The 26691-nt window shown below is 43.0% G+C and overlaps 1 long non-coding RNA gene across 1 annotated transcript in view; it reads right to left on the reverse strand.

Annotated features, from left to right (window-relative positions):
• Positions 1 to 10407: 10407 nt before the first annotated feature.
• The window catches only part of LOC146844066 (uncharacterized), an 84610-nt gene continuing 68326 nt past the window's right edge, over positions 10408 to 26691 (reverse strand). The window contains exon 4 of the long non-coding RNA XR_014981124.1: positions 10408 to 11059. This is a non-coding gene — a long non-coding RNA (uncharacterized LOC146844066). The remainder of the gene's footprint in view (positions 11060 to 26691) is intronic.

Genomic DNA, 26691 nt, shown 5'->3' on the forward strand with positions numbered 1-26691 from the left:
TGACGTAATTGACATACAGACACATGCTACACCAGACGAAATAAAGAAATGGACTGAATTAGGAGGGATCCAAACGGACCAGGGATGGATGACGAAGGAGAAATCTGTATGGTTTCTTCCTGACTCTATGGTCCAAGCTATCATAAATACGATACACAGTCCAGCGCATCTAGGAGAGAAAGCTATGCTAGACAGCATTCAACACATTTGGTTCAACAAACATTTACGAGCAGCAGCTAAGCAAAAAGTCCGTACCTGTATGATATGTTGTCAGTTTAACCCAGGTAAAAGCATCCCCGTAGAGCAGGGTGGATTTCAGCCTCCTGATCACCCTTTTGAAGTCCTCCAGATGGATTATATCCAGATGGAACGATGTCGAGGATTCAAATATGTTCTCGTAGTTGTTTGTGCTCTTTCCCGTTGGACCGAAGCGTACCCAGTCTCAGATTACACTGCCCCGACTACTGCTAAGCAGCTAGTTCGAGAATTCTTCCCACGGTACGGTTTACCACGTGTTGTCTATTCAGATAACGGCCAGCCGTTCTCATCCGAACTGATGAAACATGTTTCACTTTTGCTAGGATATCAGTGGAAGTTTCATTGTGTCCGACACCCCGAGGCAGCAGGTCTCGTGGAACGACACAATCAAACTCTGAAAATCAGATTGTCCAAAATATGTAGAGAGAAAGGTGTCGATTGGGTAGTAGCCTTACCAGTTGCACTCTTTTACATGAGAATGGTAGCACACTCTCGAACAGGGCTATCCCCTTATGAGGTGATCTTTGGAAGACCACCGAATATGTGGGGGACGCCTATACCCCGTAAAATAACTGATGTTGACTGTAATATGCTGACAGATTACCTGGCTTCCTTGATGTCTGCACTACAATCTTGTCGTTCACAGGTAGCTGCAGCCTTTCCTGACAACACTGAGGTGAAACCCCATGACGTAGTTCCGGGGGATCTAGTTTTAGTGAGGAACTTTGATCGGAAGACTCAGCTGGATCCTAGGTGGAAGTCGCCGCAATTGGTCCTGCTCACCACAAGGACAGCCGTGAAGATCGAGGGCAGAAAAGGCTGGGTGCATTCAAGTCATATCAAGAAATTTCATGGACTACCATCGGATGTAAATACCACACCTCGTGTGTCTTCACCCATTGACTCAAAGCTCCCTTTGGTTGAACACAGTAACCAGGAACTATATAAATTAAAACTGAGATCTAATAAGTCAGACAATTTGATTGTTTAAGTCCTCTCCAAGGTGAAGCGGTTGAATTTGTCTCTGACATGTATCCCTTAGACCTGAATAGAGAAAAAACCCGAAAAATGTTGAAACGACATGCGTACTGTAAATCAATGCGTAGTCATTGTATAGTGACGTTATTAATTTTGTTTTTCTTGAGCCTTATAATAATCACTGCGAGTATATTGTTGCACATATATCATCCTATTTCTAAATATGTCTATAATGTTACTGCTGAACATTCTTTTAGTGACCTACCCCCGCATGAATTGTCCTATAGATTTGCGCTGCGCAATAACACTTTCATTAGTATGTTACATCATTCCCATCAGACTAGTAATGCTACCAATTGTTGGATATGTGGCCGACTCCCTCCCTATCAGAATTATAAGGGAGTTCTGCCCCTCTTTCCGTATCCGTTTACACACAATGGCTCCTGTGGAGCATGGTTTAGTTTAATCAATTCCTTAGATTCAAACACAGCAGTTTATCAAGACAATTGGGTATGGGGAAATCTGAACTTAGTTTTACTCAAAGTCTGCTACTGCTGAAAATGAAGTATATGGATTAGGTAATTTTACACTTAATCTCATGATTCTGAATGTCGAATCCGAAGTTGCACCAATTTTGCCTGCCATGTCGGTGTTCCCAGCTAAGGGTGAATTGTGTGTAAGAAAGAATGGTTCCATACATATGGGCCATAGTAGATGCACTACTGTAATAGAATTCAGTGATCAAGGCAAATCTTCATTTAGAGCTTCTCGCCATTCCTACTTTATATGTGGTCAGACTGCATATATGCGTCTGCCTCTAGATTGGGATGGTACCTGTTACATTGCATTCCTTTTGCCACCTGTTTTCCTAGCTCCTCCTGATTACCACAGAAATATTCATTTAGTACACAATAGAGAACGGAGAGATCTCCCAATTGTCGATTACACTGAAACGGCATGGGAAAAGTATGTAGATTTTAATAAAGGCCTCTTTCCCTATATAGGTACAGTTACCAATAGTAAGCTAATACGTAGATTAACTAGGACTCTTGAAGCCGTAGTGAATGAAACTATTTCCGCCCTAGGCAACTTGACAGAGGAGCAGTCTGCGATGAGGATTGTTGTTCTTCAAAATCGTCTTGTCCTTGACGTCATCCTGGCCGATAGGGGCGGAGCTTGTAGGGTCATCGGATCAAGCTGCTGCGTATTCATACCAGAAAATTCGCCATCTGTATATAAGGCTATAACCCGCCTTCATAAGATTGTGAGCCAGATACACCAGAATCCAGGCACTTGGACTTGGTCCGGGTGGTTTTGGAGCGTGTTATCAGTCTGGGGATGGAGAGTTCTATCCTTCCTAGGTATTGGCCTTCTTATACTATTCAGTTGCTGCTTATGCCTGCAATGTGTACCAGCGATTTGTGGTCTGTGTGCCACATCGTGTATTCCACATCAAGGTTTTCATTCAAGATCCCGAAAGAAGAAAGAAGAACAAATGATGCTATATGAACAGATCAATGGATTAATGAAGATTGATATCTCTTGAAGGGCAAGTAGGGGACAAGGAGGGAATGTGGAAATATGGATTTTTATGATCAGTTATGTCCCCTATCTTGGACCCCAACGGTTCTATGTGCATGTTACAAGTACATGTATGTTCCCTCCAGTTCCAGTTATGAAGACGCAAACACATGTGCGTCCACCGCCAACATGTCCTCTTTCAGATCCGTCATGAATGGGCTGGATATTCGATTCCTAAGTACGAAAGGCCACCGACATTATATGGCTCAGTTACTCCATTTTGCAGTTCAGGCGAGTAGGCCCTGATTCTGCCATCAAGCTTTTCCCTGCTTTCTACCTCTGACAGCTCCAGTCTGAGCTCGCATCTGTATCCATGAACTTTGTCCTACTCCCTGTGCGGCTAACGGTGCCTGACTCGGCCGGTCTGCCTGCCTGCCAAAAACTGTATTTCACCTTCAAGTTATCTGCTTCGCTCCTCAGCCGATGCATTCCTGTCTAGTAGTTTAAGTAAACATTTCCTTCAGCTACTGAGCAAAGGGCCCGTCTTCTCTGTCTTCATGCAAGTAATTCATAGCCCTATTGCCATGGAAGATTTCGGCCCCTTGCATCTCATATAGACACTTAGACGCTTGTGCACGCACACACAGTCAGTATAGAATAGATTTTGTCCAAGAGTCCTTCCTTTGTGGATAACATAGTTCTTTAAACATAGGATGTTAGATATGATTTGGGATTAGGTTGACTTGACCCCCCAGACTTCTTGTCTCCACATGTAGAGCTAAATGTCAAGTCCCCTTCACCCCCTAGTTGCACGTCAATCACACGTCATGCTGCTGCGCGTGCATCTCTGCCAAGTATTTCTGCTGACATTGCGAAATTATTTCATAGATCCACCCATCTGTGATCTCACAACCAATGACGTTCCTTTGTTACGCCCAATTACGCCCATTTTCATTACGCATGTATGATGTTATCTTCCTTATCAATTGTTACGCCTCCTGCATTTGTTTCATTGTAATGTCTGTTCTATAAAAATGATTACTTGTCAATAAAGTATTGTACTTCACTTCCTGAACCCCCGTGGTGATGGAACTTGAGGTCAACAATTCGAATTGTCCATTGGAATAAAGCCCATTCCGAACCTCTTATACCACGGATTCTGCCTCTTATTTTACTGAGCTATTTTATTAAGATTCTGTATCAAATTAAGTCCCGGTAATTAAATTATTTACCACAGTTTGTGTAGCCTGGGACATGGCATGGCCTTGCTTTGTGAATGGGGCATACACATGTTGGTGGCATGAGCATTGTTTTTGAGTGTGGTTGTGTCCGGTGAGGGCTTGGGGGTAGTTGCGTGCATTTGGTGTAGTTGGGGTGTGGATGCCATTACCCCCATGATATGTAAGTTGTTTGTGTACTCACCAGGCTCGGCAACTCCTTCGATTCCATGTACTCTCACCGGCGGAAGCAGGGCCATCACCTTCTCCTCCCAGGGATGGTAATGTACCGGTCTGCGGGGCAGCCCACCTCCAGTGATGTTGCTCTGGGCGTAGTCCTCGTTCATTTTGCGCTTGACTGCCCTCCGCCGATCGTACCACCTAGCTTGGCATTCATTCCTGGTCCTTCTGATGGGCGCAACAGCATTCACCCTATGGACGAGCCTCTGCCACAGGCGTGTTCTTTCGGCTATGCTGGTCTGTCTGACCAATGTCCCAAAGAGCTGTGGCTCGACTCTGATGACTTCTTTGACAAGGATGTCCAGCTCCTCCCTTGTGAACTTTGGATTCTTGTCAGTGGGCATGGTGTGGGGTGAGAGTGTGGATGGTTGTGAGTGTGTGGATGTGAATGTGAAGGTGTGGGTCAGAATGTGAAGGGGGTATGTGTGAAGGAGTGTGTGTGAAGGTGTATATGTTAAGGTGTATGGGTGCAGTAGTTGGTGTGTGGTCTGTAGCATCAATGAGTCTGTTGCAAAGGCTCATGGTTTGTGTGTGAGGGCCCTTTTTATTGGTCCATTTGTGGGTGTGCCTGAGTTTGAAATTTTGGTGGGTGTGTTATAAGAGGTGGTTGTGAGTTTGGGCCTCTGTTTGCCTGTTTGGATGTTCCAGGTCAGTCATGTTGATGTTTTTCCAACTGTAGACATGTTTTGTGGCATTGTGCGATTCGAATTGACCCTCCCTGTGCTGTTTTACAGTGTCCTGGTTCAGTACGAGTCGTTTTCGCGTATGTAAGGTGCATACATACGCAATGTTGTTGTACCGTGCTCGCATACGCAATGTTGTTGTAAGGTCTGTACATACGCGATGCTGGGGGACGGGGCTTGGGTACGGTGCGTACAAGTACGGGCCAGGGGCATTGTGCTGGGGTACAGTGCGTACAAGTACGGGGCTGGTGTACGGTGCAGGGGTACGGTGCGTACAAGTACGGGGCTGGGGTACGGTGCGTACGAGTACGGGGCTGGGGTATGGTGTGTCCAAGTATGGGGCTGGGGTACGGTGCATACAAGTACGGGGCTGGGGTACGGTGTGTCCAAGTATGGGGCTGGGGTACGGGGCTGGGGTATGGTGCATACAAGTACGGGGCTGGTGTACGGTGCTGGGGTACGGTGCGTACAAGTACGGGGCTGGGGTACGGTGCGTACAAGTACGGGGCTGGTGTACGGTGCTGGGGTACGGTGCAGGGGTACGGTGCGTACAAGTACGGGGCTGGGGTACGGTGCGTACGAGTACGGGGCTGGGGTACGGTGCGTCCAAGTACAGGACTGGGGTACAGTGCGTACAAGTACGGGGCTGGGGTACGGTGCGTCCAAGTACGGGGCTGGGGTACGGTGCTGGGGTACGGTGCGTACAAGTACGGGGCTGGGGTATGGTGCATCCAAGTATGGGGCTGGTGTATGGTGCTGGGGTACGGTACGTACAAGTACGGGGCTGGGGTACGGTGCTGGGGTACGGTGCGTACAAGTACGGTGCTGGGGTATGGTGCGTCCAAGTACGGGGCTGGGGTACGGTACGCACAAGTACGGTGCTGGGGTACGGTGCGTCCAGGTATGGGGCTGGGGTACGGTGCGGACATGGGGGGGTATGGTGCTGACATGGGGGGTATGGTGCTGACATACGGGGGTACGTGCAGACATACACGGGGCGGGGGGAGCTGTACGACTCGTATCCCGGGCACAAGTTTACCCGGGATACGAGTGGTACGGAGTTCGCTACGTACGGGACTTTTTACATACGCTTGTGTATTGGGAGGGGCGGTACGGATCGTATACTTGTGCGCTTAGACTTCAGTTTTACGATTTGTACGTAAAACTGTCCGGGTACGTCTCGTAGACCTTTCCCCGATACGATTCGTATGTATTTTTCACGTACGAATCGTACTTCACCGGTGGGACGGTACTTGTACGATTTGTACGTACAAAAATACGGATACGAGTCGTACAGGAATTTTTTTTACAGGATTGGAATCGGCACCTAAATGTTCTATAAGTGTTCGGCACGCCATGCCCAGTTTTGTTATATGCAGACGATGTGGTGTTATCAGAATGCACACCCAGAACTTTGTGTTTTTCTGTCCACTTTTTGGTGAAATGTATGGGGACAGTTGACATGTTGAATATTTTTCCAAATCTTTTGTCATGGCTTGGGACCCCAAGAGTAGCTCATTACCAAATTTCTCAGTAGAAACAAACCACCTCTGCAACACCAACGTATTCTCTTATTTGGGGATGGTTCTCAATTCAACTGGTTCTTGGAGACCCAACATAGTAGAGTGGAGAACCAAGCTGTCTAGGGTGGTTGGTTGACTTTTCAGTTTGCCGTCCCCTCCTTGGGTTCGTGTGTTCGCTCCTATGTTACAAATTTATTCCACGCAATGCGTACTGGTTGCCACTTATGGGGTGGGAATTTGGGGTATTAGGGACCATTCGGCAATTCAAATAGAGGAAAATCACTTTTGTCTTAAGCTTCTGTCTGTCCTTATTTGCACCTCACACTTCATCAACCACAATAAGCCGGGACTAGGCTCCTGAGCCGACCGGGTTCTAATTCGCCCCCCCCCCCACCCCACCCCCGTTGTTGTGGCTCTGGATTTGGAAAAATGAGGAGGCATCACTAACACAAAGCATCATACAAGATTGATTAGCTTGAGATAAAGTCATAATTATTCAATGGCTAGTGACTATAAAAATAATCTTTCGAAGCCATCGGCCTTCCTCAGGTTTTTAATAGCACGGACACCTGCGCTATAATGGGCAGAAAGCAAGTTCAACCATTACTGCTAGCTTGCGGCCAGGAAAAAAGGTTAAGTCCTGAAATAGCTTCCATCTTGACGTATTGTCTGTGAACCATAAAAGTGCCCTTAGAAATCATTTATGAGAAGGCAGAGGAAGATGGGAATATTCTTCAATGTTACGCATTCAGGCAGACACAAACAAATACCTACTCTGCTTCCTGCTAGGCTTTCAATAAAACTTAGAATCACTTGTATGCCTGTGTAAAAATACTTTTAAAAATTAATGTTACATTTAACTTTTTACTGTCATTTTTATCAGAAATATTCTAAAACATGTTTAATGCCTTTTATTAATTCCAGAAAATTGATGGATTGCACGCAGTCACTGCTTTTTCTAAAACAACTTCAGATTGAAGAAACATGCTTTCATGTATGTCTGCCTTTGCAGGGGGCTGTATGTTCTCGACACTCAATACACATGATTAAGTTGCTGCTTGTGATCTGCAGGGTTGCATGTTCAGAATAATGTACTGTAGCACAGTTTAGAAGCACTTAGCACTTTCCATATGGTTGTATTTCTTTTATCTTTAAAGTATATATGATATTGTAATTAATTGATGTGTGAGAATTTTTTTGTGAGAAGCTGCTGCATAGATTTGGTCCAGGACGGGTGTCAACTACTATCTGGAAGACACCAAGGACATACATATGGATGACCAGCTCTTTGCTGGGTACTGTGGTGCCAAAAAAGGTAAAGCAGTGCAGAAAAGAACCCTTTGGGGATGGATTATTCTCTACATTAAGACATGCTATGCTTTGTTCTAGAAGGGATCAGTGAGCATTCTAAAAGGGCCAAACCCAGCACTGTTGCTCTGGCGAAAGAGGTGTTTCTATGCAAGAGGTCTGTAAGGCAGCGATATGGGTGAGCCTATAAAGGATTTCCTTGTTTAGCCATCCATCAGCCCTCCATCAGGAGCAAGGTATTGCTCTGAAATCCACTTTTCAGGTGAGGATTCTGCAGATAGAAGTATCCATCAGGTGAAAGAGTTGCATACCCGCAGTAATAATGATTCTGGTAGATCCTTTTTCTACCTGCAGATTCCTGACCAATGTGCCCACTCTCTGTTTGATGAGTTATAGGTAAAGTGACTAAGATCCTAGTTTATGTTTTGGTGGTGTACTACTCTATCCATATCATTCCACCTGTTCCCTCGAAGACAGAGAAAAAATGAAGGAAATCTTATGTTGTTCTGCTGGGGTAGGCATGATATAGATATGGCGATGCCACCTGATACCACATATGGCTTCATTTTTTTTTAAGAGAGTTTTATATAGTGCACACTTGACCCGGTATCGGGTATCAGAGCACTTTCCATAGCACCAGTTGCATTACATGAGGTCACATTCATTTTTGTTCGGCACTGGGAAATTAAGTGATTTGCCCAGAATCACAGGATGTTCAGCGTCATTGCTAAGACTCGAACCCAGTTCCCCAGATTCAAGGTTGACCGCCCTAGCCGTTAGGCCAACTCCTCTCCCCATGACGAAGCCAGCATCCCCTACCAGTGATGTGAGGACTATGAAGTTCTCTGATTCCATTCTAACAACTGGGAATGTTCTACAGGTGAGGAATCTAAAGGTAGATAGAATATCCACCAAAAAGTTTGTTACCGCAGGTATGCCACTTTTTTATGTAAAGTAGGTAGTATCAGGGTTGTGGGCAGGACTTGGTTATTTTGTCCTTTTCTTCCTCCTGCTCAAGTGTAGAGGTTAAACTGTCATGTTTTAATCAACATAAATGATAGTGTAAATATGCCTGACTTTTTATTGGCTTTCCGTGAGAACACCTACCATTTCATATATCCCAGTCAACAGATGAAGAGAACCGAGGTAAGGTGACAGACTGGTGCAAGATTTGCCAAACTCTAAATCGGGTGTGCGAACCTCAAATGCAGGGGATGGTTGAACAGTTGTTTTTTTGACGGCCCGACCACATCCACAGACTCTAAATCAGGCCTCTAATGTCCCTGGTGTTACATCAGAGACAAGGTCAGGTTATTAACCAAAAAAGTAAGTTGAAGAGAAAATTGAGAGTTACATCCTTGCTTCAGGAGACCCGATTACGTTGAGATAATCAATCAAGTAGCAGTCCCTACTGAACACTTGAATGTTTCATCCTGTGACTGTCTATCATTTAGCTGTATTAAAACCTATTCATATAAACACAGGATGCAGTCTACAATGAGTCCTTAACAAGCAGTAGAAATTAAGATAAAGTACATGATATGCTTGATTCCAAGGTATGAAATGGAGTCCTTTAGTAAGTTACCAATTGGAAAGGTAAGATACGGGAAGCTGCATCACAAGTCATGACAATATAATTAGTGCAAAGCTTTGATTCCTGTGACCAGAAGACAACTCTCCTACATCACTTTGGGCAGAAGGGTGATGTCAGGTACCCATGTGTCGATAGGTCCTGACGAAAACCTGTGACTACACTCAAAGGTTGAAACATGTAGACCATCAATATTTGCATAATACTTTAGGTCAAATCAAACCTACATTAGTATTACACCTCACCACTTTTTTAACCGTGACCCTGCTGCTCCATATTAAATTTATTAGGGAGTACAGTAGGATTACTTTTAACTTTATTTCACTCACTCACACACGTCACTTACACGTGCTGACATAATAACAAACCTGCTCCGCTGTAGTATTCGGCTGCTCGGGTGGACCCCGATGATGAACTAGGTTGGTGAGTGAGGGGTTTCATAAAAAAGAAATAATTTCTCTTTTTACTTCTCTGAGAACTCTCTAACAGACAGAAGGTTTTTACCTTCTCTCATTTAAGCAAACATAAACATGCCATAATGATTACTGAGTAATGGGGGAATCTAAGAATTTTGTAATGAATAATGAGTGATGGAGCAAGCCTGACCATACATGAAGGATTCCTGAAAGATAGGACAAATCGGGACATGTAGTGAGGATAATTCTTGGCAAACAGTAGGCATTCTTGACAGTGGTGCTCCCCTGTAACCTATGCTTGCCTATGCACCATGGTAGTCATTCTTAATATTTTGTGGGCATTCTTGACACCTTGGTGCCCTGCCCTGCTATAAATATTGAAATAACATAATATTGGAAATTTGTAATATTTGTATTACACACTGCTGTCAGAGGCTATCCATTTACTCACTAATCCATTCATCAATTTATAGTCACCACTTTCATCCCCCATGCATTCATGCAGTCACTTCTTCGAGAATTCATCCATTAATTCATTCATGCACTCACTCACCGGGCTCATAGTTAGATAATTATCCATCCATACATTGACACATTCTTGCATTCCTCATTCATCCATTCATCCAACCGCGCTATCATGCACAGAGACTCTGAATCAAGACCATGATTCCCTTTGCACGTTAACAATGAGATTTTAATCACACATCATTTTTAGATGCTTTGGTGAAAAATACAAGTCCTACATTGTCTACGCAGTTGCACGGTCAGAAAGAACTTTCAAGAGTTAAAAGTGTTAGAGAGAAGAAGCAGAAAAGAAGAGTAGGGGAATAACTGTCATTCAGAGTGATAGCATTGGAACAGGCACATTTCAAGAAAACACGAAGGGGGGTCTTTGGAGAAACATGCTAGATATATTGTTGACAACAAGATAAACCATTATCAGCAAAATAACTCTTTCCATCCCACAGAAAAGGAAATGGCAGGAATAATAAGAATTGCAGAACAATGACGCCAGAGAACTCTTGATATCATGAAACTTAATCAATACTGTAATTTCTTTGACCAAAAAAACCTAGAGATTGTATTGTTGACAGGAGGGCAGAAATAAATTGCACGTTTGGGTTAAAGTCGGAGACCAACTTGTTGAAGTGTCATTGTTTGCTCGGAATCTGCGATGCCTGTATGTAGGGACTTTTTCAGGGTTTCAACGATTAATTGTTGCACAAGTCAGTGGAGCAGCAGTGAAGGATGCGGTCAGGATTCAGTTCGGCCCAGCCTTGTAGGCCTTTGCACTCTGACGTCGTTGAGCAATGTTTGGCTTGCCCTGCAGAAAACAACAACCTCATTAGTTTTGTTCAGTGTTCATTTGATTCTACAAGAAAAAGACATGAATTGGTAATGAAATATGACATTTACTCCTTCTCCTTCCTTGTCCCATTGCTCCCTTAGGGCCTCATGTAGGTAGCCAAATACCGGTCGGTAACGGCCGATTTTCGGTAATTATACCGTTACCGACCGGTATTTTGGCTATTGGTATGTAGGGGGTCAATTTCTGGAATCGGAATTTACCGATTCGGTAAAACTACCGAATCGGTAAAATTACCGAATCGGTAACGTTACCGATGTGGTAATTTTACCGATTCGGTAATTTTACCGAATCGGTAAATTCCGATTCCAGAAATGATATGTAGGGGGAGTGTGTGGGTGTGTTTAGGAGTCGGTATTTACCACCAACTTATAGTTGGTGGTACATAATTAATGTATGTGTGTATGCATTTTGAAGCGCGTAGCAGTGTGCAATGTGGCATACATACATGCCCTTAGGGCATGTATGTGTGCCACATGTGCACACATGGCCGAATCAGGGGTGCAACAGGGTGTCAATGTGACACCCTGCCACCCTTGCATGTTCTCCACCATTACCGAATCGGTATTTACCGATTCGGTAATGAGGCATACCTTCCCCTCAATGGGAAGGTATGCCTCATTACCGAATCGGTAAATACCGATTCGGTAATTACCGAATTGTAACGAATCGGTAAAAAATACCGACTCATTACCTACATACGAGTTACCACTTCTTAAATACCGATTCGGTAACGTTCGGTATTTTAGAAGTGGTAACTGGTACGCTACCTACATGAGGCCCTTAATGAGTGAATGTGGGCATTCTCCAGTGCTGCTCACACATCCTACAGCTGTTTTCTCTTTCTATCCCTGGAATAGGGATTTACCCATAAATCCTCCAGTTTTTCCCAGCACTCCCTTTATGGTTGAGCAGCTATGTTGTTTCATTACTATAGATGACTAGATTCGCCCCAACAAAACGATTATAAAGAAATTGTTCATGGGCCTTTACACAGAAATTGGAGGTTTCAACATTTAGGGCCATATGTAGGTAGCATACAAGTTACCACTTCTTAAATACCGAACTTTACCGATTCGGTATTTAAGAATTGGTAACTCATATGTAGGTAATCATTCGGTAAATATTACCGAATCGGAGAAATTCGGTAATTACCGAATCGGTATTTACCGATTCGGTAATGGGGGGAGCACATTCAAGGGTGGCAGGGTGTCACATTGACACCCTGTTGCACCCCTGATTCCTGCATGTTTGCACATGTGGCGCACATACATGCCCTAAGGGCATGTATGTCTGCCACATGGCACTGTTAGTCCAGCAAAATATTGCTTTTTGCAATGAATTCGGTATTTAGCACCAACATATATTTGGTGCTAAATACCGGATTATTTTCCCTACACATCACTCATTTGAGTGTCACCTACATCTCATTTCAGGATTCGGTATTTACCGAATCGGTAAAATTACCGATTTGGTAATTTTACCGATTCGGTAAATTACCGAATCCTGAAATGTTCCCCCTACATAGCAAAAGCCTAAATACCGGTCGGTAACGGTATATTTACCGAAAATCGGCCGTTACCGACCGGTATTAGGCTACCTACATATGACCCTTAATGTTTTTATTGACCCGCAGGTGCAATAGTTGAGACTGCTGCACACCAGCACCTCCTTCCTCCCCCTGGTAAATGTTGCTCACTTATCTTAGCTCTTGCCACCAACATGTCCATCGCGGGCATGTAACTAAAAGGAAGAAGGATACAAATGTCTGTCTGTGGTGTGCTCCCTGTTTGTACCTGTTAGACTTAATCCAGAGTTGGGTTCCTTTCCATCTCTGTTCGTTTATTCTCCGAGCACCTACCTACTCCACCCTGGGTGAACTCCATAAACTACTGTTTTGCCGGTCGATTCTAAGTCACACATGGATAGACTCCTTTGTACTTTAACAATCATTCCAATGGATTACTCCACTTTTTCTCCTGCATCTTCTGTTTCTCCCTGATGCTTTTAGACAGACTTAACATAAAGGGCCATATGTAGGTAGACTAATACCGGTCAGTAACGGCCGATTTTCGGTAAATATTCCGTTACCGACCGGTATTTAGGCTTTTGCTATGTAAGGGGAACATTTCAGGATTCGGTAATTTACCGAATCGGTAAAATTACCTAATCGGTAATTTTACGGTTTCGGTAAATACCGAATCCTGAAATGAGATGTAGGTGACACTCAAATGAGTGATGTGTAGGGAAAATAATCCGGTATTTAGCACCAAATATATGTTGGTGCTAAATACCGAATTCATTGCAAAAAGCAATATTTTGCTGGACTAACAGTGCCATGTGGCAGACATACATGCCCTTAGGGCATGTATGTGCGCCACATGTGCACACAGGCAGGAATGAGGGGTGCAACAGGGTGTCAATGTGACACCCTGCCACCCTTGAATGTAATTTCTCAGATTCGGTAATATGTACCGAATGATTACCTACATACGAGTTACCACTTCTTAAATACCGAATCGGTAAAGTTCGGTATTTAAGAAGTGGTAACTTGTATGCTACCTACATATGGCCCTAAGCGACCAGCCATTGAGGTTAAAGTAGCTTAAGGCAGGGAGGATGCAAGAGGCTGCAGGGTATGAACATAGCCCAATAATTTGAACAGAATGTTAGACACATGGTAGGAAAAACAACACAAAGCAGATGAGGAAACTTTCTTTTAAATCTTAAAGTACTATAGTTGCACAATCGCAACAAATGGATACCTTCACACTTTCTGACTTTTCCGTACATGGGTGGGGTACCTAAGACCCCTCACATTTAACATCAAGAGTGCACAAGTCAAAAGTAAAGCTCTAGGGCACTATGAAATTAGTTCATCACATGGAAAGATATTGTCTAATTGAAGTAAGATAGTATATCTATTTCACACTTCATCACAAATACATGTCAACTGTCACTTTTGACATCTTGAGCCACACCACCTTATAGCCAAGAACACTTTACAATATGCAACTCATACATTGTTTGGAAAAACGAGTCTGCTATTCCCATAATACCAAAAAGGTGTTGTGTAAAAAGACACAACTGAATGAAGTCAACCCCACATTATGGGGCCTGTTGGTAGTCCTGACCGTCTCCTCACTGAGCTGCAGACATTAGGACATTGCATCAGGCCTATTTGTTTTCTGCAGCTGGAAATATTCTACTTTTATCCCCAAGAACAGAGAACCCCCAAAGAACAACAGAGAACATTGTAAAATACCCTGTGCATGTTCTTTCTTATGTTGCATTAAGATCTAAGGGGGGAAGGAACAGTTTCCCTATCACTTTGAACCAATAAAAAACAGAAGAGTATTAATAATAGAAATCTGTCATTTGTATAACCCTCTACAAAAGACATTTACTATGAAATTATTATTAGAAATTCATAACAGAAATTTAGGGCCAGGTGTACCTGTAATTTGCAAAATATATTTTTATGGCAGTTAAATTCTTTGGTGAACCGACCTATGTATTAATGGGTCGGTTCACACAATAAGAATTTGAAGTGAGGCACAATCCAACTTACCCCATTACTTTTAGATTAGGTAGCAAGTTGTGACTTACTCCAATGGATAGCCATTAGAGGAATGCTTCAAGAAATACTTTTGTGAATTCTTTTAGTTCTTTTATTGAATCCAGTATTGACGCAGCTGATTTTTCAGTGTTGAGGAATTTCAATTATCATTTGGAAAAACTGGAGGACCGTGATACAGCCTCGCTAGTTGATACTATGGCCAGTTTTTCCTTGCGAAAGATAGTCGAGCACTCTACCCACTCTGCAGGACACATCTTAGATTGCATATTTACATCAAATCTGTCTATGAAGGTCTCAGTAGTGCTGCTTATCCTATGTTAAGACCATAAAACCCTAATGTATACAGTGAGTACTTCTCAGCTCTCCCCGAGACATCATTATCCCCGGATAGTATCTAAAGGTCGCAACTGGAGGACAACTGACCCCCTTGCACTAAAAGTGTCCCTAACCAGTTCAAAGCCTGACCTGATTACAGATGCAAATACTGCAGCTCATAGGTCCTCTTCCTGGATTAAAGCTGATATTGATCCTCTAGCTCCTGAAAATACCTTTTCCACTAGGCAGAAAAATCACTCAGAACCCTGGTTCTCTGATAAATTGAGAGCCCAGAAACAAATCTGCAGAAGGTAGTGGAGAGATAATTATGACCTAGCAGAGAAAATAAAATATGCACAATCACTCTCTGACTATAAGAAACTAATAATCGAAGAGAAAAACAAGTATTTATCAGCAAAAATTCTGCAGGCAAAGAATTCCATTAAAGAGCTCTTCGTGATAGTTAAAAGACTAGCTGAACTAACAGAGCCCCCAGTATTGACAGTAGTGTTGAATTTTGAAATTCACTAACTCAGTGTTTCAAGGACAAAGTGGAGGCAGTGAATTGTTGAGTGCAAGGATAGTGCTTGAGTGATTAGATGAGCGCATGGGTAGTTCTTGGGTGATTGGATGAGTGCATGAGTAGTGCTTGGGGGACTGGATGAATACAAGGGTAGTGCCTGCATCACTGGATAAGTCCTTTAGGGACAATTACCTAACTGCAAACTGAAATTTTCCAGCAGCCACATCTCCCTCCCTCCCTCCCTATCTAATCTGTTTGTGTCCTTTTCTCCACCCCTCACAGAACGGATCACTCAGGTGGTATGGACATCTAAATCGGGGGCTCCGTCTGATGCATGCCTCCTAAAAATACCACGCCTTGCTCCCAAATGTATCAGTGAACAACTGGAGGCTGTATTTAGAGAGATTATTTGTTCAGGTATTTTCCCTGATGTTTGGAAAATAGCCTCAATTCTCCCACTTTTGAAAAAATCCAATTTAGATCCAGCCGATCCCAGCAGCTATAGACCAATCTCTAGACTACCCTTCCCGGCAAGCGTTTTGGAAAAAGTGTTGCATTTTTAACACAAGTCGTTCATCTGTTCCAAGGAACTTTTAGATCCATCTCAATATGGATTCCGGGAGGGGCATAACACCGAGACTGCCTTGGTCATGGCTGCCGAAGAGTTAAGATCAATTCTGGATGCTGGTGGTAAGGCTGCCCTGAACCTGTTGGATCCATCGGCGGCCTTCGACACACTGAATCATCAAATGCTGCCAACAGGTTAGCAGATTTAGGGCACTGCCCATAAACTGGTTAAATCATTTCTATCTAATAGGGTCCAATCAGTTGAGATGGGAGCTTTTTTATCTGAGCAATTTATACTTCATGTGGGATGCCACAGGGCTACACTGTTCAATCTCTATGTTGCCCCCCCTGGCTAAAATTATTAGGGAGTTTGGCTTTTCTGTCGTCTCTCACTGATGATACTCAGTTAGCAGTGTCAGTCTCCAGTAACGTGAAAGAGACTGCAGAATGATTCAGTAGATGTATGACCCAGGTAAATCAGTGGATGAGTTGCATTTGCTTAAAATTGAACGGTGGAAAGACGGAGGTTCTCCTGTTGGGTACAGATACCTCCATCTGGACACCAAGATGGTGGCCTTCTAGTCTAGGAGAACTTCCAGTCCCAGTGACAAAGGTGTAAAACTTAGGGTTTATTTTTTTATGACAATTTGACCATCAACATTTAGATCAGTACTCTTACCTCTACAATCTTTTTCATGTTAAAGATAATCAGAAAAACTTGTCCTTTCATACCGCCTGACACTCTAAAAACACTTCTGAGCATTAGTTCTGTCCAGACTGGATCATGGTAATGGTCTTTAAATGAGTATCCAAACGCAGTACTTACAAAAGTTAAAGCATCTCCAAAATGTGGCTGCTAGAAGTCCAGGTTCTCGTGGCAAGTACATCAAACCTGGGCTTCTATTGTAATTCTCTAGGGCATATTATCAAGCCCCTCATCGCCGCTTTAGAGGCAGTTTCCTGCTGCTAAAGCAGCGATAATGATTACTCCGTTCTTGATACTATGGGCCATAATCTCCATAGGAAGAAGAATTCATTGCCTCTGGATTCTCCTGTCTCCAGGCAGACCCTGCTTCTATCTCTGTGCTCCTACTCCTCCTGGGCTACTCCAGAGTATGATGAAGAGGTAGGTGGCCAATTTTCTGAATGGTCTTTCTGCTCCTAGACGGAGGTACACTTTGACAGAGCAGCTGAAGTCGGTGGTCTCCTAACTCTCTCACAATATTCAGCTGCCTGTGGAGGAGGATTAGTGAAGCAAAAGTGGGGAGCAGTTTTATCAGTTCCAAAGGCCCACTTCTCCCAGGGTGCCTCAGATTACTGGTATTTAAAATCACTTGAAGAGGGAATGGAAGAACCCTGCCAGACTCTCAGTTCCTATATTCACAGGGAAACTTGATCCTTTGGTTAAAGGAGCGACTGTACTGCCTCAATGGCAGGTGGTGGACCTCCTTCTAGAGTATTTAGTGAATAAACCATCCCTTCTTACTGAGGGTTTTGTCCTTTCAAGCCCTGCAGACATGAAGGTTGAGGGCACCGGGAAGAGACTTCATACAGGTCTCAGTCTTGCTTTGAGTGTGGGGATCTGATGCCCATATGGCTCTCAGTCCAGAGTCAGGGTTTTCAATTTCTTTCTCTCATACTGCATTAAATCTGGTAAGGATTTCTCACAGCTATTTGGAAAAATGGAGGACCAGGCCCATTTCATTTCTGAAATTATGCTTGAGAACCTACGAGCCTCAGCCATGGCTTTAGCAAGCTCAGTTGCTGCTAGGCATGATTTGCACCTTAGGAGCTAGAAGCAGCCCAAAAGAACTGCCTGTTGAGAATGCCCTTCTTGGGTATCAAACTCTGATGGTAAGTGCTAGGAACTTCATCTTAAATCCTTTAAGAGTCAAAAGCATCTAAAGCCTTTTTGTTCCAAAATGGAGTCTCAAAAAAGAGGCACGAAGAAGAATGTGCATTAAAAGAGGAAAAAGACTGACTTCTACCAGAATAAGAGCTGTTTTCATCCTAAGGGAAATCAATCAGGTCTTCTTCTCGCCAGGCAGCCAGGAGGGGCGATAAGACACTGAGGTCCTGATTATGCCAGAAACTCTATGAGGCCAGTGGGAGGTCATCTGCAGTTTTGTAATCAAACATCTAGAGATTTAGGGGCATATTATCATGATGCAGCGATAATTATCTCTGAACGCGCTTAGCGCGGTTTTTTCAATCGCCGGATATTGCTGGATTATATCACCATGGTAGCACTGTATTAACAACGCTTAGCGCATTGGCGATATAAAATCCAGCGATAGCAGGGAAAGGGGCCAACATCACTAAAAAAAACAGCGAAAATCAGTGCAAAACGGTGAAAAGCTTGATGATAAGACCATGTGGCCTTAACCTTATTATCCACCTCCCATGTTAAGTATTCCTTAGTCAGGAATTTAGCAGAAGTTAGATTCCTGCGTTAATAGTGAGTTAGCGCGATTATTTTTATTGCTACGATGGTCGGGGCCTCGTTGTAAATATTGCAAAGCTGCGTTTGTGATATTTTCCTGTGAAGTTTTGTGAGGCACGCCTACTTTGCATCTCATTAACTATGCGATGCGAGGCGTGAGTAAAACAGGTGCTAAAACATGGAAACACGCGCTAGCGTGTCCTTGATAATAATGCGATAAAATTATTGCTGTTTTACGTCCGAAAACGGACGCTAAAGCGGTGATAATTTTATCGCCCCCTCTTGATAATATGCCCCTCAGTGTCATACATATGTATTCAGCAGCTTGTTCCTTAATGATATGTAATAGAATTACTTCTGGATTTTCAAGACCCGCATTTTGTTCAGACCTTTTGGCCCAGGAATAAGACAAAGATGAAAGCCCTCTGGGACAGTATATCCCTTCTTCAGATCAAGGAAGCTAGTCACCCTGTCTCTTTAGCGGAGAAGGCCCTGGGATGCTTCTATAGGGTTTTCCTTGTTCAGAAGGCTTCAGGGGATATCAGAATGATTATAAACTTGACATTGCTGAATCAGTATATCTCGCTATGAATTTCAAGATGAACACTCTGAAACAGGTCAGTACTCTCACATCAAGGGGGAATTTTCTTATAAATTTCGACATACAAGATGCCTACCTGCACATCCCAACAGCTCTGCCCAAAATAAGATTCCTCAGGGTTGCTGTCAGGAGCCATCAGTGGCTGTTTTTCCAGTATTACTTTTTGGGCTGATGACCTACTCCAGAGTTTGTAGCAATGTTTTGGATTTTGCCATATATGTTTCCCATGCCCACGGGTGGCAGCCCACCCATATCTTGATGGTCTTCTGATCTAATCTCCTGCTCAGAGCCAGTCAAAAAAGGAAACAGAGTTACAAGTCCAGACTCTGGAAACTTTGGGTTCCTAGTGAACTGGCAGAAGATGTTCCCCAAGCCATCTCAGAGTTTGTAGTATATAGGGATGTCATTCAACATGATCCAGGGCATGATATTTCTTTAGAAGTCCCAGAAGCTCAGACACAGGAGCTTGCTATAGATGTTGTCAAATAGACAAACAGCCTCGGCGAGAGAGTGGCTTCAAGTCCAGGGAAATATAGAAAACTATAATTATTTCCTAGATATTTTTCATTTCTGCAATTTTCAGGTAAGGAGAGATATGTATTTCTTTCTTTTCTAACTCTATGTGTTGTTCCATAGGCTCAACTCCACTAGGGTCGGTGGTGCTTCATATTCTCAATAATTGGTTGCCTCTCAAGGGAAATTACTAGGACCTATTTCCAGTAACTCCCGCTGTCTGTGAGGGTGTTGCTCGGTGGATAATGTCCGCAGCTTTGAACAGGGGATCTCTTGTTGTATTCTCCAATCCAGTTGTTCTAAAAAGGTGTAAGAAAACACCCTTTCTGCAGGTTCCCCCCACTTTTTGCCCCCATTTGGACTATGAGCAGCTGTTTTTTCAAATTTGAGACTGCACTGAGGCCTGCTAACCCGACCTCAGTGCCAGTACCCGGGATACTACAGGCATAAACGGCAGATTGTTCACCCAGGGCTACAGCACTGTCTTTACCACTCTGTATGTGACAGAGACAAAATGGACCCCAGCCCACAACTGCAGACTGACAGGGCAGTATTTACACTGCCAGTTAGACTTTGCCATAATGGCAAAGCCACCACTGCCCTTAAGGATATACATGTGTATCTCCCATAAGGAAGACTTATGAAGCCTAATGGCAGGGAGCCATATATACTTAAGTAAGACATATGATTTTTAAAATGTCTTAACAACAACACTTCTCAATTTTATGGCACGACACGGAGGCCATATCACCCCAACCCGTCTATCTCCTGAATGGGACTACCTAATAGGTTCAAGTAAGGTATCAAATTAATTGTGGCATTAAATCCGACCTGATTCCAAGGCCAGATTTAAAGTCACTATTAAAGTTAAGCAACTTTTAGAAAGTTGCCTCTCTGTACTCCAGCTAGTCAAGTGGCCTTACAGAGACTGATCTCTGACCACCTGGAGAGACGTGTGAATGACTCCCAGGCCTGGGAACGAAGGCAGTTGCCACAGAGACAGGTGTTAACTTCTCTCCCACTATGGCCACTCAGGGTGTTAGCCCACAAGAGGAAGCCGCCTTTGAAGGACCACTGGCAACAACATCCCTGAACAGGATGCCTTCTGTTCCTATAGAAAATCCGGAGACAGAGCCAATGATGGGAAAGCTGTTCTCAAACTGGTTTTTGCCTTGGGCTTGTAGCCTTCTCGTAAAGACATCCCTAGGTAGGGCTTCCCTGCTCCTCATGACCACTTTTGGAACTTGCTTCAAAAATGCTCTGTTGGCCACATAACTGTTCAAAGTAACCACTCTGGCCCCCCAGACCTTTTCCCTGCAGGATTTGCTCGCCCAAGCCTGGTCTGAATACTTGCACCAATGCTTTCAAACTTTTCAAAACGTTTCACATTTTGTGTTTACCAATGCTTGTTTGTGGTTGCATTTAAAAGTGGTAAAACGCTCTGAAATCTGTATCCTTGGAAATCTTTGGTGGAATTTAGTGATCAAGGTCTCTAAAAATTCATTAAACTACTTTCTATTTTTATAAATTGTTGTCATGTTCATTTATTGGTGTGTCATTTTATTATTCAATTGTTTAGTGCTGTTACATGCTTTACAGTAAATTCCTTTGCCAAGCCTTACTGCTGGCAGCCATAGCTACCCAGGGTTGATCTAAGGTTTAAGTAAACAATACCTATTGGACCTAGGATAGTATCTGTGAGGGTAGTCCACAATAAGACCTCACAGCCATATCATATATTACACCTAGATCATCACACAAGGGATAGCTGCAGCAGGGGTTGGGGGCAATAGGGGGACAGTGATACAGACTGGAAAACCCAGGGTCCATGGTAGGGTTCAGAACTAGAAAGATGCTACAAGTGGACGGAGTTAACAGTTGTCTGGAGAGCAGTTCAGTGCTTTGCATATCTTCTGGAGGGAAAACTCAGACGGTTCTTACTGTCAGTACAGTGGTAATGTCCTACTTAAACCGTCAATTTGGTTTGCAATTTATCTTTGTGAATCAGGTGGTGCAATAGATTTGCACATGGGAGGAGCACTATCTACTTGATCTCAGAGCCATTTACAGGTGATTACCTGAGCCAAATATTTCCAAGCTCCCAGGACTTTCTATTCAGCACCTTAACCTTCCAGCAGATTTGAAAATGTAAGGGGGTCCTATATGACACCTATTCGCAACTCATCATAATTTTCAACTCCCAAATCTTCTGTCAATGTTTCAGGATCCTCCAGCTTTGGCAATAGATGCCCTGGGCAGGGCTTCTTAACACCTTTCCATCCATTCCATTGTTCCCAAGTTTTCTAGCAAGACTCAAGAGGGAATAATGTTCGTTCTGCCATTTTCAACAAGTAGGCAGTTGTTTCCACTCTTGAGGAGGTTGGCAATGGGGTAGTAATAGATTCTGCCATTGTGCCCTTCTCCCCTATTACAGCCACTACTACCCATGAATTCTTTGGCCAGTCTAACACTGTTGGTCTGGAGGATGAGAGGGGGGGTTCTTGAATAAGGGCCTCTCATTTTTTGCTTCCAGATCATTACAAGCTTCCAGGAGATAATTCACTCATAAGGTTTATAGTTTTCACAGATGTTCTTTTGATTCTTCATGCAGAGATAGATATTTGTCTCTCCAGTTCAGGCTTCAGCTCATGATATCCTCCAGTTCCTATAGGAGTGCTTTGATAAGGGACTATCTGTGTTCACACTCTGATTGCAATGATCTGCAATAAAGTTATTCAGATGCCCTTGGAATAAGTTTTTAGAAGCTGAACCTTTTAGGGGCCGATTCTCAGAAGTAACCTGAGACAAAATCCTAAACTTACTACTTTTGGTATTCACAGAAGGCATTTAGTAGTAGTAGAGTTAGGATTATGTCTTAAGTTTGACTTAAGACAGACTTAAGACAAATTTAGGACAGACTTAAGACAGATTTAAGACAGACTTAGTAGTAGTAAAGTTAGGATTTTGTCTTAAGTCTGTCTTAAGTGTGTCCTACGTTTGTCTTAAGTCTGTCTTAAGTCTGTCTTCAGTAAAATGTAAGAAAAAATCCTAACTTTACTACTACTAAATGCCTTCTGTGAATACCAAAAGTAGTAAGTTTAGGATTTTGTCTCAGATTAGTTCTGTGAATCGGCCCCTTAGTATCTAGGCCCCTTAAAGACTTTGGGCCCGATTCACAGATCTAACTTAAGACAAAATCCTAAACGTACTACTATTTTGGTATTCACAGAAGGCACTTACTCATTTTGGTATTCACAGAAGGCACTTACTCATTTCGGTATTCACAGAAGTTAAGAGTCCTAACTTTAGGACTCCTAAATGCCTTCTGTGAATACCGAAAGTCTTAAAATTAGGATTTTTCTCAGTTTAGTAGTAGTATAGTTAGGACTCCTAAATTTAGGACTCCTAAATGCCTTCTGTGAATACCGAAAGTCTTAAAATTAGGATTTTTCTCACTTTAGTAGTAGTAAAGTTAGGACTCCTAACTTTAGGACTCCTAAATGCCTTCTGGTAATACCGAAAGCCTTAAAATTAGGATTTTTCTCAGTTTAGTAGTAGAATAGTTAGGACTCCTAACTTTAAGACTCCTAAATGCCTTCTGTGAATACCGAAAGTCTTAAAATTAGGATTTTTCTCAATTTTGTAGTAGTAAAGTTAGGACTCCTAACTTTAGGACTCCTAAAAGCCTTCTCTGAATACTGAAATCCCTAAATTTAGGATTTTTCTCAGTTTAGTAGTAGTAAAGTTAGGAGTCCTAACTTTAGGACTCCTAAACTGAGAAAAATCCTAATTTTAAGACTTTCGGTATTCACAGAAGGCATTTATGAGTCCTAAAGTTAGGACTCCTAACTTCTGTGAATACCGAAGCGAGTAAGTGCCTTCTGTGAATACGAAAATGGTAGTAAGTTTAGGATTTTGTCTTAAGTTAATTCTGTGAATCGGGCCCTTTGATCTCTTCAGACAAGAATTTGTAATCCATTGCTACCGGAATATCTTCCCTTGGTCTTTTCTTTTCTTTAAAGGACACCACTTGAACCCTGGGAGTCTTCATCTAAAATGTTTCTAATTCTTAAGACCTTCTTCCGTATCTCCATTACATCAGGTAGGCAACTAGGTGAACTGGGTTCTCTAGTCTGCCGACATTCTTACCGTGGGATTTTTGAGGATTGTGTAGTTCCATTCTTTTTCTTTTCTAAACCTTTTTATTGGCTTTAGTATTTTAAACAGCAGCAACATACAGCATTTTATAGCATATTGCAAGAAAGAAAAAGATTAATTACATAGAGGCATGGCATTGAAACAGCTTATCCTTAATAAAAAGAGAAGTTGTCTCCGAGCCTTCTCCGGAGCTGCCCCTAAGATTTGGAACTTTCTTTCACCGTAAGTTCGCAGAATCTCCTCATTGACTGCGTTCAAAGTGGAAGCCAAAAGATTTCTAATGAAGAAATTCGTACCCTAATAGGGTTAGACTCACGGGCACGTTGACATTGCTCCTGCTGCCTTTGTTCTTACATTTTGATACAACTCCCCCTTAGTGTACACTGTGTCTCACCCTTGCTGCCCGCCTGTTTATTGTATTACCCTCCTAATTGTATTTTGCACTGTATTTTCTTCCTCTCCCGTCTTCTTATGGATATTGTTATATATATTGCTTTTGTCCTTCCTCCCATCATATTCTAAAGCGCTCTGTTATCCCTAGGGATCTTGTTTGCGCTGTATAAAACTTTATAAATTAAAAATTAAAAAAATGAACACAGTAGATAAAATCATTGCTTGGGGTACTCCTGGGAATGGAGGTCTGTTGCGTGTAGGGTGTTTAGAGCACAAAGCCTGCCGTAATTGGTGCCACTCTAATGTAACTGGAAGTGAACAGTGGAAGACAGGCAGGATCAGCTGTAATGGTTAGTGTATTATAGGTGATTCCACACAGGGGGATGGTGTGGGGAGGTGCCCAACATGTCACTCACAGTTAGAGCTGGACTGGGGTATATGATGGGCAGACATCATGGCTTGTGGCTCTGGTTTGGGTAGCGGACTGAGCATTAGTGGAAAAAAGCTGATGGGTTCAGAAGGCAAGTCATTGCTTCCCACTACCTGGCAGAAATCTGTGAGCAGAGTGGCCCACTGAGAGTGTATGGATTACAAATTGGGCAGGGCAATGCACAGATGTCCAGATTCCTATTTGAGTGTATAGGGCAGAATAACCATCTTCGCCAGGGCAATTTTTCAGATAGGTGCCAGAGGAAGAGAACGCCAGTAGTGCACATTGTACCGGATACCCGTCAAGGCCTTGCAGATGTTCCCCTCATTAAGGTCCAGAGGAGTGTGGTGGAGGTAGACCCCCAAGTATTGCGTCGCCTGTGCGTGCCAATTGAGGTAGTTGCCGCCAAGCTATATATCCTGAGGTAGTTGACCAGAGATGAGCAGGTATATAGTCTACTTTGCCCAGTTAACTCGAAGTCTAGCTGTGGTGGCGTAGGTCACTAGAGTATCTTGGAGGGACATTAAGTCGGTTGTTATTTCCCACAGGTATATGAGTAGATCTCCCTCATACAAGGACACCGCTTGTGTCCTACTTGCCAATAGAATGCCTCACTTCCAGCCTCCCTCACACATCCGCACAGCCTGAGGCTCCATTGTCAGTTCAAATAACAGGGGGGGAGAGTGGGCATCCCGCCTCGTCCCTTGACCCACCAGGAAGGAAGCCGAGACAAGACAGCCTAGGCGGATCTGGGACGTTGGGTTGGAGTGCAATAGTTTTGTGTAGGCTAAAATCTGGGTTCGATAGATAGTGCTATTATTACCATCAACTTCTCAACTAATTGGTCCGTCGACCGAGAGGAAAGAGAGTTGATATAAGGTTTAGTTCTGTATTTAGAAAGGCTAAACATGAACCGGTGAAGAAAATAAACGTTTTGTCATTAAAACTTGACTCCCAGCGCATCAGGGATTTCGGTGAATGTGTATGGACCAATGTGTGTTATCGTGTATTGATTCCAGATAAGGTGTTGTGCTGGATCAATTTTCTGGTATCAGAGGACTGTTTAATTATTGATTAAAACTTGACTCCCAGCGCATCAGGGTTTTGGGTGAATGTGTAGACAGTAGAAGAGTGTGGATAATGAAATTACACTGCAGAAGTACTTTGTCTGTTGAAATAATACCAAAGCTATGCAGGGCTGTAGGTGTTTTATTAGGGACTATTTCGTATAAGAGTAGAATGATTGAAATAGCGAACGGTCCACTTCCGAAACTCTAGCCTTATCCCCAGGGGAGTACCAAGACTTAGTTTACAATAAAAAGTCATCTTGCAAAACTTTGGCTTTATCCCTAGAAGAGTACTGAGTCCACCTGTAGCTTGTTAAAAAGGTAAAATAACGCTGGCCGTTGTCTTACTTGAAGTAAAAGAAATTCTTGTTTTGAAGTAAAGACTATCTCTTTATTTAGCGGAACAGACAAGGTAGCATTGTTATGTGTTGTTACTAACAGAATTTTGCCGGAGCAAACTTTCGAAAATATTGCCGTATTCTTTTGTAAAAGGAGGGTCAGTAGCAGGAGTAATACTGACGTCAGAATAAGCTGCACTGGCAATTATCAGGTAGCGAGCGGGAAGTAAGCTCTGATAGGCCAGTTGGTGTGAGCTGCTCTGGTATTGGTTGAGATAGCAAATATGTAGTGAGCCGTGATTGGAATGTTGGTGTGAGCCGCGCTGGTATTGGACGAGAACTGACAAATAGAATAAGTAGAATTACCGAAAGATTTCCTTGTTTGTTTTTGCTGTGATACATTAGGGTAAAGAGTTAGAAAATAAAGTTGCTTAAGAAAATAAAGAATTTCTTTAAAAAAAACAAATAAATAGTGACTAGAGAGGGAATTCTTATTCCACCTACAGGAACGCCAGCTGCTTATATGATGTTGGAAAGAGGATAACATACATGTACTTGGTTAGAGAATTGGTTGTAATACACAAAGGATGATGGTGGTGTAGCTTTCCCACAGCATGGTTCGTTTAATATAAGGATTTTGCAGAATTTGAGAAGTCAAATGA

Source organism: Triturus cristatus, chromosome 4_1, assembly GCF_964204655.1.
Source record: "Triturus cristatus chromosome 4_1, aTriCri1.1, whole genome shotgun sequence".
In the NCBI taxonomy this organism is placed as follows: Eukaryota; Metazoa; Chordata; class Amphibia; order Caudata; family Salamandridae; genus Triturus; species Triturus cristatus.